Here is a 15,412-nt window from a genome sequence, read left to right as displayed (position 1 = left end):
CTTTCAGTTTCTGAGAGAGATAAAAGGCCCTTCGGAGATGGAGTTCTGGAAGCGCCTCATCTTCTGCAGCTGCTGGTACCTATTTAAAGCCAGTGTTGTCTTTGTGATGTTTGAATATTATGGTGACATTGATTGACATGATTTTTGTGCCGGAGATTAGGCTCTAAGCCTGGCTGTCAATATAAAGCAAAATATGTACCTGCAAAGGACCGTGCTGTGTGCTCTGCTTCATGTACATGTGATGCTTGTTCACTTTTTCCTGATAATCACAGCATAAAACCAAGCAGACAGATTCTCCTTTATGGTAAGGCTCCCCTACTTTGGACACATAAAGATGGATAGAGGTAGTATTGCATGGGAGGAGTGCATGCAGATAAATACAGGTCTGTGCATACATACATGTACATGTATGTAGGCTCTGTAAGACCTTTTTATAGCCACATAAATGAAACTCATGTACCAGTTTGTATTTCACTGTCAGCCAGTAAAGCAGTATGCACACATACAGAGTGCATGCATGGAGGTGAAAGCGCTCATCACAACGTTATGTGTGCTGTCGTGTCAGCTAGCTGGATTGCAGGTTTTGTGGTGCTCCTCCAGCTGAGTGAGTTCATCAGTAAGTAAAAACAGTTAACCAGCAGCCAAACTGCAGACGTCTTTAAGTATCTTTTCTGTGTGGAAACCAACTAGAACAAAAATGGATGAGCAAAGTTGAAATCCATAAGCAAAGGTCAAGAGGAAAGGGCAGTACACAGCCTGCTGTGCTCCAGCTGCTCCACACGTCAGAGAGCAGTCCTCAACCCTCCATCCTGCCAGCCTGATGGCTGCTCAGAGCAAAGTTTGTGCATGAATTTTCCAAGGATCTGGGCACTGACAGCTCATACTTTCCGGCTGAATCGCCCTAAACAGCACTGAGCTCTTCTAACGAAGATGGACAAAAGGAGAAAGACTGAAGAGCGGCACTATATAGGTAACTGAGAAAACTCTGCTGAGCTTTTTCCTGTGAAATTCAAGTTGAGATGTGGGGAACACCAAAGCATCCCTTCTATATAGGCGGTGCAGGATAGCCAGAAATTTCAGTGTCACTGGTCTTAGCCCTCAGCATTCAATATCAGAGAAGCATTGTGACAGACTTGCTTCTGCTGTCAGTTTGTAGCAGGCCACTGAAGTTGATTAGAGATCCTCAGTGCTAATTGCTGAAGTGCCATTAGTTTAATCAGAGCCATGATGGTTTTCATCAGCAGAGGATCTAGCTTGCTGCATCTAGTTCTGTCCAGTCATTGCTGGTTTTCAGCCAGTTCAGTGTAAGGCTTGCAATTGCTGGAGACACCTAAATATTTTCATGTTGTAAGTGGTAACAATGAGCATGCTACAAGAGGGCATTTTTGTGGTGACCCCTTGGGTTGGGTGGCTTCTCCAGGCCATCCCTCGAGCAGGAGGTGTGCGAGGACTGCAGATGGCAGGACTGCAGGACTCAGCGGGGCTGGGTGGAGGTGGTGCTGCTCTGGGTCATGCAGCCAGAGGTGAAATGTCGGTGCTCCACCCTGGAACAGGCCTGGTTTCATTTTCTCCCCAGGAGCAAAGCAGAAACAGCGTAAGGTTGCAGTTGGGAGGCTCAGGGGATTTATTGTAAATTGTTTAATGTAAATGGGAGCCCTGACTGTTTTTAGAAAGTGATTTATCGAGCTTCTTGGGACAGCATGCATATCAGTCTTCACTAAAATGGTCATCGGCAAGCACCATGATTAATGCATATAATATGAAGAAAAATGGCTAAATCTCAGTGTGAAGTAGGGAAAGAACTAGTGACAGTAATTAGATAACTTAGAAGCCTCCAAATTAAGCCTGTATGTGTTGAACTACATGGTGTGGTAGCTGAAGAATTGGATTAAATAGTCTTCCAGCCATTAGCAGATAACATCGAGGACCTGGTGGCTGTGCAGGAAACATGAAGCTTTGAAGGTCCTTGGGTATGTTTGAAGTAGCCGAGTGTTAATCTGATATCTTGATAAACTGGAGAAAAGGTCTGAAAAAGACAGGATGAAATCTGAAGGGAACCAGTAAAGGTTCTGCACTGTGGTGTAACCAGATGGGGAGAGCTGACTGCAGCTTTGTCTCCCAGAGGCAACTGGGGCTGTTGCTGGTCATGGCTGAGTTCACGCCAGAAGTGTCATTGTGTCTCAGAGAGCCAAAGGACCATCCCACGAGGCACAAGCAGGAATACAGCCGGAGAGCAGTGGAAACGATTCTTTTTAACATGTGTAGAGTTTATATTGTGCATAGGCACAGCTGACTCTGTCTTGAGGTGACATCAGTATGTTGTAGCCATTTTTTCTACATTGTTCAGATTTGCAAAGGAACTGCACCTAAGTCCTGAAGGTATCTGTAAAAAAACAAGCCATCAAAAAACAAAAACAAAAAACCAAAGCCTAACAAACCTATCAGCTGTAAAAGCACAACAGGAACTGGGGGGAGCTGCATTATTTGTCGCCTGAAAATCTCTCCCCACCTGTTTCTTTATTAAAGGTTGCTGTTAAAGACTGATACCACAAACATTTCTGCAATATGTGCAAACAATTTTCTCTTGGGGGGGCACATGCAGATGGATATCTGGTTGCCACAGAAATGCTTGCTCACATTTTGGTGAATGTGTTTACAGAGAATCAGGTTGTCTTCAGATAGGTTTTCATTGGCTAATTTCAGTAGTGGTTTACTTCAGCAGTATTGCTGATACTGGGCACGGGTTGCAAGATAGATTGCAGCAATCATCTTTTCCATTTGAGTGAATACCACTTGTTTACATCCCCAAGAATTTCCTTTTAGTGTACATTCATTAATCTATTAGAGTAAAGGATTACTCTAATTTCCCTCTCATTAGTTATGTATATCTTTTTCACTTTGCAATCTAGGAATGTAAATTTATAGTTTCAGTTTTATATGCAAAGAGCACAAAGATGGATGTCTGCAGTATGTAACTCACTCTGTTTTGCTAAATGTATTTACTTAAGATGAGGCAGCCTAAGCACTTAAGTACCTTACTGATGATACTGTTGAGATGGAAAAATGAAACGATAGATTTGCTTCTGTTTTGACTGAGATGGAGAAGGGTGCAGATACCTTGTGTGTCTGGAATGTAAGCCTAAAGGAAAAACCTTAACAAAATTTGGGGTCCTATACTTAGAAAAACAAATAATCTTTCATCCTGCATAGATGCACTGCATGTGGCAAGGAGGTGAGCTGAACAGAAAGAAGCAGTTCTAAAAGGTTGTTCTATAAGGTGGTCTCATACAGCAACTTTGCAAATATTTGCTCTGCAAAGGACTAGGTTCAAAGGCAGCCAGAGTAGACTCAAACCACTGGCACCAAGGCGAATAAATTACCCTGTCTGCACCTGTGCAACCTGTGCCTTGGACAGCATGTTTGAAGTGGAGACAGAGGAGCAGAGAGACAAGAGGCCAGGGTGGAAGGCAGGTTCTATCAGCCCTAAGGAGCTGTTACCTGTCCGTGTTACCTGTCCCCGCAGCTGCTGCAGGGAGCTGGCAGATGGCTGTGCCACAGCGGATGAGAGCAGGAGGCTGTTCGGTTGGGGCTGCTCCCCAGCACAAGGGCTGTTGCACCTCACACACAGGGCTCCTGCACTTGAAGCCAGCCTGCTGTGGAAAGGACAGGCCATTTGGCCTCATTGTCGAGGATTAATCTCCACATAATATAAAACGCTGATTACATCAAAGTAAGGAAATAGTTAATGGGATGTCTAATGTAAAAAACAAAAACAAAAACAGAGAGATTGTAAGATTGTAATAGCCTTATGCATTTAGAAATTTGAGGGAGCTTAAAGAGTACTAGAGTTGCTGTGCAGATGCGCTGGGACAGTTTAAACGCAGAGATTCATGTGCAGGCTACAAATCCCCACAGTGGCAGCATGCGTATGGCAGAGCCCATGGCAGCTGCGCTGTTGGGCTGTCCTCAAGGAGCGGAGGCCAGGTGGAGGGCAGGGCAGTTGCAGGACCATCCTACTTCCCGCAGCCTGCCGTAATGGCAGTGGCACCAGGAACTGGGCAGAAAGCGTCATGGTTCGGGCAGCATTGCAAGGAGGTGTGGCAGAAGGGTGGCGTGAGCCACGGGCAGTCCATGCTCTGGACCACACTGAAGCATCCTGTCTGTTTCAAACCCACGTGTGGCCCCAAACCCTTGGGGTAAAGTGGGGGTCAGAAGCACAGGCGGCAGCAGAGGGCTGCAGAGGCAGGGAGGCACCAGGCTGAGGGTGGGCCAGAGGAGCTCTGGGTGGGTGAGGATGCGTATCTCTGCCTGCGGACTCAGGGGCACACAGGCACCCGCACCTGCCAACAGTGTGCTGCAGTGCTGACGTGCCCGGCTGGGATGCAGCAGGCCTCAGGCCTGGACTGGGCTCTGCGCTGCTGCTCCCCTTGCAGGGTCTCACCACCCGCTTACGTGTCCCCCAGTCCGGGTGCTGGCCCTGCACCTCTGTGCAAAAGCCAGTCCCCTTGCTAGCTGTGCTCTCTACCTGGCAGTACTGGCTTTGGCTGACTCAAGCTGAAGCTGCATGATGGGGAGAGGAGAGAGTAAACAAATGGTTAGAAGGCAAGAAATATTTCAGAGTTGTCCAAAGTAATTTTTCGCTCTAGGCTGTTGCTGACCCCATTCCCTGCTAGGATGCAAATGAGAAAGGACAAGGCTGAGACTTCAGCTCTCTGTGTCCACTAAAAAGTCTGAACCAGTAGCAAGGAAACAGCTGAGAGAGTTTCAATTTCTGACTTTCTGTCCATATTTCCTGTTTAAATCAGAGATTTTGGTGAAGGCATGAGAATAAATAGTCAAAGTGGGAGCCTTCATTCCTTTGAGGTTAAACGTCAAATACCAGGGCTTCTTGTTTACTGGAAGAACGTAGAGACTTGCAGTCTGAACACCTCACAACACTATGGCATTATTCCAAAGCAACGCACATCACTCACACTTATTTCTGTGCAGACTCCCAGGGTGCAGCGGCTGGAATCAGCAGAGAGCACAGTGAGTGCTTAGGAAAAGGGTAGCTGATTGCCAGGTGGCAGCAGTTCAGGTTTGAAGCAGAACAATGGATGGCAGTTTCACAAATGAGATTTAATGGAAGTGGAAGCAAGAGACTTGTGTGGTTTCCCTCAGTCACAAAGAATGCAGAGATGTCAGCCTCTCTCTTGTATCCAGTTCAGCTGTGCCAGCTTGCTGAAAGAAATACTGCAAGTACAGTTATGCTGAGGAGACATCTGAAGTACCACGTCTGTGTGAAAATGTGCGGTGTACCCTCCTTTCTGGCTGGATCACCTCTGGACTGAAGCATCCAGATGTCCCCCAACCCACGGCAGGGTTGTTCATGTTTGGCCCCCAGAGTGGCACGCAGCACTGGCTGGGGGCATTGGCGCTGAGTGGGGACATGCGCTCAGGTTTACAGAAAGCATAGTGACACTGCCCTGGATTTGCACTGCTGGTGTCAGCTCCGCAGGGCAGAGCAGCCAAGATTAATATCCCAACTAATGTCACTTCTGCTGTTGACTTGAAGCTTATGACTTAAAGGCAGGGTTAAAAGCAAGGACCAGGTGAAGAGCACTGCGAGGGTGAGGCTGTGCTGGGAGGTGTTCCTGGAACTTTGTGCAAGAGACACAAAATTCTGCCAAGAACATAGCGAAGCAGGTGAGTGAGGCTGCGTCATGCTGTGAGATAAATGGGCTTGAACTGGACATTTATCTGTCATGCAGCCTGTTATTAAGCTTCATTATGCCCACTTCTGCAACAAACTAGAAGCATCAAGTGATTTGGAATTGCTCATGCCTGTGCAGACCAGTTGTGCACAAACAGGAATCATTATGTATAAAGCACGCCGAGTACAGCAGCAGTGGCCCAGGCCTTCATGGTTCTTGTCGAGGGACGCCTGGAGGCGATTGGCACCGGAATCTCCCAGGGACAGTGGGCTCATGGAATTGGGCAAGGCAGGCTTTGCCCTTGTTGGCAGGTGGCTATTTTTTGCCTGTGCTAACCTCAGTTTCCAGCTGCCCCGTAATGGCGATATGGCTGAAACATACAGCGGGGAGGTTGCTTCTCTCCTTTAAGCTCATGACATCCCTGCGTCCTGTGCTTGACATGACAAAGTCTCTCTCTTTTCTTCCCAAGATAAAAAATAAAAATTCTCCCCTAGATGTAATGGAGCATCTATTCCTTTCTAGCTGGCTTCTTGCCAAAACGTGCTTCTTGCAAAAAATAGCTTTTTTTCATTAATGAAGGTAATATACATGCTGGTTCATCAAAACAAAGCTAATGAAAGAGCTGTTTCCATTCAGAAGGAGTTCAGTAACTCTAGAGTAGCTGTAATTAGGCCAATAAGTTATTAGGAGTTTCTGGCGGTTCATCTGAGGACAGGAACTAGCCAGAGATCTGTTCTTTTCTTGTGGTTTTGCTAAGAACCTTCCTTGTGCCAGTTATTTCTGACCGGAGTGTGGCTGATAATGGATAATTTTGCACAAGTGTTGCATTTGTCAAGGGAAATATCTTGATCCAAGGCCAGTTGTGCTTAGGTCTGCAAAAGTTATAACCTGCAGGCAGTTCTGCCAATGCCTCTATGCATTTCCTTCTACAAGCAGCAATTACTACTAGCGATGGGTGTGTATGCATGTGTGGAAAAAACAACCTCCTGCAACAAGACAAAACAAAAACAACACTAGCATTTTCAAATGAAATACAAAAGCTGAAAATATTTGCCAGAATCTTAATATGACAGAAATAAGTCACCCACTGGAAAAAAAAGAAATTATGACCTTCTCTTTAATGGTCACTTGCTGTTGTATTTAACATAAACTCTTGCTCAACCATTTACTGCTCCACAGTACTTATTATTTCTGATTTCTTCACTGTTTGTGTTTAGATATGCTTACTTGTCCTCAGATCTCAGCTGATTCTCTAACCCCACAAGCCATCTGTTTGCACTGAGGCCAAGGCAGAACCTTTTCGACTTCATAGGGGCTCTGCTTATGCAGAGGTTTATTCCTTCAAGGCTTTTAATTGCTGGATTTACACATCTGTGGAAAGCGTCCCCTTCAGGGAAACCTCTTCTGCATCTTGCTCTTGTTTTGGGTATACCTTTTGGGATAATGGGGAATCCACATGATGGAGCGGGATTCAAGCATGGGGGCGCACAGCAATACAAAGTACAACCAAGAGAGTCAGAAGAAGAGGGGGACAGGATATGGGTGCCCAAGGTAAAGCACTTCATAGGTGCCTCATTTCAAGGCAAATGCACATCGCAATTTGTGCACAGCCCTGAACATCTGAAGTGTTCAACATGGAAAAATCAGGTGCGCCTAGAGTTACAAGCAGCCAAGCCATCTAGGTACACTGACAAAACCATATTTTATATGTGTGCTTGTTTTATACATAGGTAAAGCACCAGCACGGTGTAAAATCACAAACATACCCCTCTTAAACTGGTGCTCTCAGGCAGAAATGGTACTTTGCCGGAGATTTGATAAAGGATGCCTGTATAGGTGGCGGATAGGGAGCTTGCCGTGCCTAGTGTTCTCAGTCAGCCATTTCTCATGAGCACTTCCTCCAGAAGGGGAAGGAGCGATGTTCCTTCTCACTTCCCATGCACGTGAGCTGCCAGTTCTGAACTCCCCATGTCACATGTGGTTCATCATCATTCTCCTATTCCTCCATCCCTCCCTCCTTTATGTCCTCCAGCCCAAACATAACTTAGCATTCTTAAGAAAAATGCGGACCCTCTCCATTTTAGTCACACTGTCTGCTTTGTCTCGCTCATTCCACTTCTTCTGTGAGCGCTGCTCAGTTCCCTGTGGTGCCTGCTCCACAGCCCTGCTCGCTAAGCAGGAGAGCGGGGCTGCTGCCAGCAGAGCTTATTGGCACCAAGTCTGGTCCCCTACCTCTTCTAAACACTCCTCACAGCCTTCTTCATGATCTCCCTTCAGTTTCCCAGAGATTAGATTTGTATCTCTGAGAAAGTTCCCTGTCATAGCACTGATTTTTTCTTTGAAAGAGAAGGAAATTAACTATTTTTTTTTCATTTTTTTGCCCAATGTCATGAAATTTACGTTTCACAAAAATCAGGTTCGGAGTGCACTCCCTGTGTTAGAAGCAAAGACACAAACAGACCTCACCTTTGTAGCTGTGAAATGGACAGGTCTTTGTGCGCCTGCAAATATCTGCTTGGGCTGGGATCCCTCAGTGTCAGTCATGACATGGCCTAGCACTGCAAGGCTAGGCTTGTTGCTTTCTCCAGGGGAATAAAGTTCGTTGCACAAGATTGGGGAAGGACATTAATTTAGGAGAAACACTTCAGCCCACCACTCACTTGTACTGAAGTCAGAAGTTAGGCGTGTCCCTGCATCAAGCATGTAGGGTTATTGCTTGTTTTTCTTGGTCCGGTAGTGTCAGGAAGCTGCACTTACCTGAAAACGTTTTGGGAAAGCAGTTGCCCTACGGTGTTACCTGTCATGCTGTTATGGGGGCACTGAGCCGGGCATGGGGCTCAAGCACCCCAGCAGTGCTACCCCATGGGCTCAGGGTGGCGGTTGGCAGTCCTGTGCATTCGCGAGTTGCAGGACACCTCCAAGCTGTTACATGTACTTGAGCTGGAGCTTTTTGCTGTTTTCAGCTTTGCTTTTTCAGCACAGGCTTTCTGGGGAGTAGGGCAACCCACACGGCCTCCTTTTTCCACCCTTGCTCCAAGGGCAACCCAGCACCCACCCAGATGTGCTGCAGAAAGGATCCTTGCTGTCAGTCAGCGCTGGTCTGCGATGGGCTCCCTGCATTGGCTTGCAGCGAGGCTCCCTGTCATGGTGCTACAGCTCAGTGTGCATTGATGATGGTTGCTGGAGAGCAAGACAGGAAAAGTTTTACAGTGCTTTTGTTCGGTATGTGTGCCATCAGCAACCTTTGTGTTAGGCACAGGCCCTCTGATCCTGTGCAAGTAAATCAGCATGCAGTAACCAAAGGACGTGGATGAGTGCTTAAACTCATTGCTGCCTGAACACCCATCGTGAATGTTTAATTTTCAGTAATCAGCATTCATAACTGCAAAGATACAGAGAGCACTCTCTGAACACGTGTCGGGCAGTGCAAGCCAACCCTTGTGAAGCTGTCGCAGCACATAGGGGTGCCCTCAGCTGTGGGGACGCTGCATGATTTATAAAGGTGTGCCATACCCCCCCTGCAGTGTTTGGGCTCCTTGTTGTCGGTTGTTAAGTGGTGATAACAGTAAAACATTAGCACATTCGTTATGGATACATCAGCATAGCTTGGTTCTCTCAAATCCTAGGCCAAGCCACTGTAGTGCAAGCACCATTTAAAAGAAGAAAAAAATACTTTGCCCTTCTCTCCTCCTGAGAGAAGGTGGATGATTCTCACTACATCTAAAGGCAAGCAAAGGTTTCAAGGCCCCCTGCTATCTGGTCCCACAGGACTGAAGCAGTTCCTGGGTGTGCCGAGGTGTGCCAAGACTGCGGCCGCCAGGAGTTAGGTGCAGCGCTCTGCAAGTCTGCGCTCCCTGGTGGGTGGCTGCTTTGTGTTGGGACAGGCTTCTGGGGCATCCTGCTCCCTCTCGTTTGTTTGGCAGGGCCTGCCAGAGACGATGGGGTTCAGGGTGAGACAGGGAACAAGTTAAAGGATGTTGATTCCTAGGTCATACCTAGCACACTTGCATGTTAACAACCCCAAAGATAAAAGAGTAAAAGACTGTGCATAGATACTGAAACCAAAAAGAACTGGCTTGACTGATGAAGTCTGTCAAAGAAAGGAAGGGTCAGGAGTTTAGCAGTGAGGAAGACTTCTGGCCTTCATCAAAAGAGCACCGGAGTACACCGGACAACCACCCAAGGACTCCAGTACGCACGTGGATAGGGGTGGGAATCTGTGTTAATGATTCTTCAGAGACTTGATGAATATGCAAGAGACAGGAAATGCAATGAATATGTACTTGTCCCACTAATATAAGCACACTGCCAGTAACCCTTAGTGTGTGTGTGTTAGGCGGAGCAATCTCCCATGCATCTGGCGCTGTAATAAAGAATACCTGCTTAACAACTTTGGTTATTGAGTTTTCACTGTGTCAAGGGGGTGCTTCTGGAGCAAGGCAGTGACCCTGACGTTACTGCTAACCCCTCCAGCTTAAGTGAGAGCTAGTACCCAGGTGCTGAGCACTGCTGCACATGTACGCCCTCTTCCAGCAGTAGCTGTCTCCGGGACTTCTGACAACATACTATCAGTACTGTGAGTACCTGTGGTCCCTAAATGTTGGAGTTGGGTATCTAGTGCCTCTACTCCAGCCCACTCATGTGATTGTTTCAAGCAAGGCCTTTCTGCACCCTTACCTTCTGTCTGTTATAAATAAAGTCTCAACTCAATCTGAATTTAGTAATATTTATAAAAAGAATATTTACAAAAATTATAAAAGGCAAGTAAACAGCGCTGGTTGTGCGGGGAGTCTACGGTCCTCCAACACGCACACACAAACATCAAACATTCTAAATATATAAAACATTGCTTTTACATACTAAAATCGAGTACACCTATACAATCAGAAAAGGTAACAAAAAATCCTTTAAGTTCCATGACTTAACAGTCTACATTTTCCGTTCCTTTTCTTGATTACATAAAAGTCTCCATTTTCCATTTCTTTTGAGCAATATGTCTCGCTTTAAGTTGTCAAGCAACTCAGTCTTCAGGCCTTATGTATCCCGTTCTTCCCAGATCGAAGAAAAGCATATCCATCTCCTTTTCAAGGCCAATAGGCCTGGGTCAAAAGGCACGTCCAGGTCAACAGGGGGCGTAACAACAAAGGCCTGAGATGGCTGTAGCAGTTGGATCAGTAAAGGAGCCCGCAGCTCCCTCACTCTCTGGCAAGCCACACATTTGTGACTGTGGCTCCACAGGGCTTTTCAAGGCCTCAGAGACTGCTCGCCAGGTGCTGAGCAATCTCACTGCAACCTTGTCATTTTTAGTTGCAGAGTCGTCCCACACCTTGACCTCAGTTTGGTCCCATGTTTCAGGATCATAAACTGTCTGATTGTTAAGAAGGAGAATAAGCTGTAAGGTTACCAGGACAGTCTTTGTTCCTAAGGACGTATGATTCCCCATAACATGCAACTGCTTACCAGCGAAGGGCAGTTGTGTGTGCGACTCTGCTTCTCTCAGCTCGAGCTTCTCTCCAGCTTCGGTGTGCCCATTTCCAGTGACTTTCTGTACGAGCTTCTCTGAGCAGTTTGCTGAGTTTGGCCGAACCTATCTTCATGAGGCGATCAAAGTGCCTGTTCCCGTCCTGGTCTCCATTCTGCCAGCCTGTTCCTTTTCATTCCTTCTTTCTGCTTCTATATTGATGACGTAACTTCATCACATCGTGTTGCCTTCTCTTTTTTTATCCTGAGGGCAGGGTCCCCTCTTATACCCTTCTCCCCACAGCAGTTCTTTTCCAAACAACTTTTCATTGGTCAAACAACTTTGAATGTAACAACAACAGCAAACACCCAGAAACTTCCATGCCTTTATGGCTGGAGAACAAGAAACCAGAGACTGCATGGAGTCTCCTGAATCACCCTTCTTTGTTCCCTCTAAACTCTTCTACATTCCTGATGGCCTCATCATTAAGAGTCTGATGTTACCATCAACCACGGGGCTTTCCAACCCTCATGGCCACACTCCCACATCTCCCCCTTCTTTATTAATATCAACCATTTTCTCGACATGAATTACCACTCCATATAGAACACATGGTGTCTGCTTGATCGCAACAGTTCCCGGAGCTGTTGGCTAGCAACTTGCTTGTTATTAAAGCAGGAGTGGTTCATTGTTAACATTAAACCTGTGCTACAGAGGGTTAGGCGTTTATTTCAGTAGCCCCTCTTTGCTTCAATGGAAACCCAGGATTTTCTCTGGGAGCCACATTACCTTCCCGTAGCCTTGGGAGCAGCACTGAAACACTTCAGGCTGGAAACATCAGGTAGGAGAGGGAAAGGAGTTGTAGGGAAAAGGGTTTTGAAAGGGCAACGCTTCCTGCTGATATTCAGGATACAGCAGCATCTTCTCTGTGCTTTTCCCTCACACAGCATGTGAGCTGCCTTGAAGGAGCTTGACTCTGACAGAGGCAAATTTGTATTGTGCCAGCAAATCCTCTGAAAAGAGTGGAAATGCAGATCATTTTTTAAGTCATCTAGCACCAAGGCTGAACAGGATTACAATTTTAATGAACTGCATGCTGATTTAGAATAAAAAGACAAGAATTTATTCCAACTCTTATTACGACTAAAATAACTTTTCCTCTATCAAGCCCAGATACAAAATTGTCTGAGTCTGGATGGGAAGCATGTATCTCCGTGTCCTCGTGAGTGCTCTCCAGGAGTGCTTCGTGCTCGGGGGGCTGTGGCATCCCTTAGGGCGGGATCCCCGATGCAGAGGAGCAGAGCTCATTACACCTGTGCTGGTCTGCACCACTATTACTTGGGCTCCTTGACAAAGCTCATTCATAACTTGCTGATGGAGCCACCTAGTTCCAGTTACTGCCCAATTCTAATAACCCTTGTATGTACTCGGAATGCTATTTTGCCACTGCAAGATTGACTGCACCTTAACAACAAAAAAAGGCATGCTGAGCTGTGGACTTGTTAGCTGTGTTTTCTGAGAAGGTACCTCTCATTACCCAAAAACCAAAGGTGAGTTGTGGGCATTTGAAGGCAGGAATTGGCAAGTGCTGGGTGCTGTGCTGCTGCTGTAGGGGCCATGGCCCTGTTCTGGCAGCTAGCATCGTACCACGCAGGCGATGTTGGTATTGGTGTGGAGTTTGCATAAAGACCATGCTCTTCTGCAGTTTTCAGGACAAACACCCTCAAAGTCTGCAGGACAAGAGTGGATCAATTAGGCAGAAATTTTTAGTTCTTTGAGTTTAGGTTCATTGACAGAGTTGATTTTTTTCCAGTGCAATCAAAATAAGCCTGGCAAAATCTGCCCCTATTTTCTGTACAAAAGCTGAGTGCTCTGTTAAGCAAAATAACAAACTATGAGCTTCTATACTAGCTAAATAGGGCAGCTGTTGTTGGAGTAGCGTACCAGCAACATCCTTTATTTCTTCTCAGAAAGGAGCTCCTGTGTTTCGCAGAGCTCTTCTCTTATCTGTACTCATCTGCACCTGATGCATCTCATAAAAATGCAGCAGATTTCAGATTTACATACATTATTTTATAATTGCATGCATCCAAGTCTAAGCAACTAAAAGCATTTGTGTTCAGACGGTGTCTTAGAGAATTCAGTGACAGTCACAAGAGATTTTCTCAGATGAGGAGGTGCATTTCTTTACAGCATGGGGGTGGGAACCTGAACCTGAGCAAGGATTAAATCTTTCTACTGTTTACAGAAAGGATGGCTAGGATTCCCCATCTCCTTCCCATAGCTACAAGCCTGTTCTGTTTTCTACACTGTTTTTTTTCTGCATACTTTTACCTTAGGTGCACTTCAGTCTCCTTGGACAGGCACAGACTCTGAATGAAGGGATAGGGTTTTCATCATGTCTGTTAAGAATTGCAATGCTAAATTTTCCTTGGCAGCTGCAGGAGAGAGAGAGAAGCATATGTTTACGTGTTAGCAAACGGTTCTGCATAGGGCTAAAAGCGTACCTCCCCGTGTTTCCTTTGCAATGTCTTAGGTCTGGTGAACAATCAGGAACGTTTCCTAAACAAAACTAATGAAAACATTTGGTTTTCACATAATAATATTGTGCAGAGAAAATGTGACTCCTTTCCTGCTCTTTTAACCTCATTGTCTTGCATCTTTCATGGTTTTTCTTTGTTTTTTAAACTCTTGCCTTTGTGCTGGTACTTGTCTGAACAGTTGCCTCAGGTTGCACATCACATCCTGAGCATGTTTTTGACATCTTTGTGTGCGGCTGGCACAGTACATGTGCTGGGGCTGGAGGCTGAAGGGCATCCTGACCTCACTAGCTCTGTTTCTGAAGAGAGGTAAAGCCCTGGCCGAGGAGTCCTGCTGTGGTGGGACATCGCCAGCACCAGGGCAACGTGAGGGGCTGTCCCAGCACGGTGGGTGAGTCAGAGCCAGGCCTTGGCCCAGCATTTCTGAGTCGGGTTCCTGGGGAACCCCTGGGCTCAACCCTCCCACCTGGTGCTACTGCTGTGTTTTCATGGCCTTGCCTGCATCTGGGATGGTGTTTGCTACAGGTTAGAGGGTGTTCGGATGCTCCTCCATTGTCAGCAGGTTGAAGTCACCCTCTGTACTTCACCTGTAGCTCCCACCAGTTGGTTAGGATCCCTTACATTTACCACTGCTTTAAGGATACAGTGAAAAGTAATAAACCGAGTCTTTGGTCAAAAGACTGCTTATGTAAACAAGAACGTTTTCCTCGGATTCAGTGCTTGGGTAACATTCTTGCTTATTACATTTGTAATAAAATTGATGTTACTACTTTTTGCTCAGTTATTGCTTCACAGACAGCAGAGCTGTGACAGTTAGCTGGATTATTTTTCCATTTAATCATTTGTGGAATTGCTAATTAAATTCCAATTGCTGAAGCTTTATTAATGATAATGATGTGAAAGCCAGGGGAAAAAAAAAAAAAAAAAAAGGCTTGATTTTTCTGACTCAAGGCTGAATGTGTGTAACTGACCATTAGAAGAAAACTATTATTTCAGCATTTATTGTGCAATTCAGAGCTGGAATTACCAAGAAGCACTTGGAATGCCAGAACATCCTCCTCACACTCGCTTTTCAGCTTATTACCAAAAGCCATTTGCGCACCCTAATTGGCAGACTGTCTTTAAGTGTTTTATAATTCAATTAACATCCAGAACTGCAATAAAGCATTTGAGTAAATGAAAGTAATTTGTCTTCAAGTGACTTGCAACACCATATTTGCAAAAGGTTATCCAACTGTATTGTATGCTCTTTTCGATTGTTACACCAGTTACTTGACTTTGGAAAGAGAATTGCTAATCTAGCAAAAACGTATTGCTTGTAGTGAAGATACATTGAACAAACTAAATTGTTGAGCCATTTTCTGGATTGGCACAGCGGGCCATCAGCTTTTCTGGATGCTTGTCATTTCCAAGGCTTTATGACTGTGCGGGATTTAATCCTGGTAATAATACCAGGTGAACTGCAAACCTCCTTTAGGTGTAAGCTCGTTACTTTGGAGCTGGTATTTTTCTCTGCAGTAAGGAGGAAGGGAGCAGAAGCATGCTTGAGCAACCACGAGGTCATAGCTCTACCTCCATCACCTCTCCCTTCAATCTCCAGAATGTCCTTTTCTTCTCCTCTGGTCATTTAGAAAACTGCCTAAGCTAGAAAACAGGTGTGACAGCCACCTATCCTAGCACCCCATTTCTAGAAGTGAGCAGTAGGGGATACTTAGAGA

Source organism: Aythya fuligula, chromosome 3, assembly GCF_009819795.1.
Source record: "Aythya fuligula isolate bAytFul2 chromosome 3, bAytFul2.pri, whole genome shotgun sequence".
Classification (NCBI taxonomy): Eukaryota; Metazoa; Chordata; class Aves; order Anseriformes; family Anatidae; genus Aythya; species Aythya fuligula.
Note: the sequence above shows the minus strand (reverse complement) of the source record.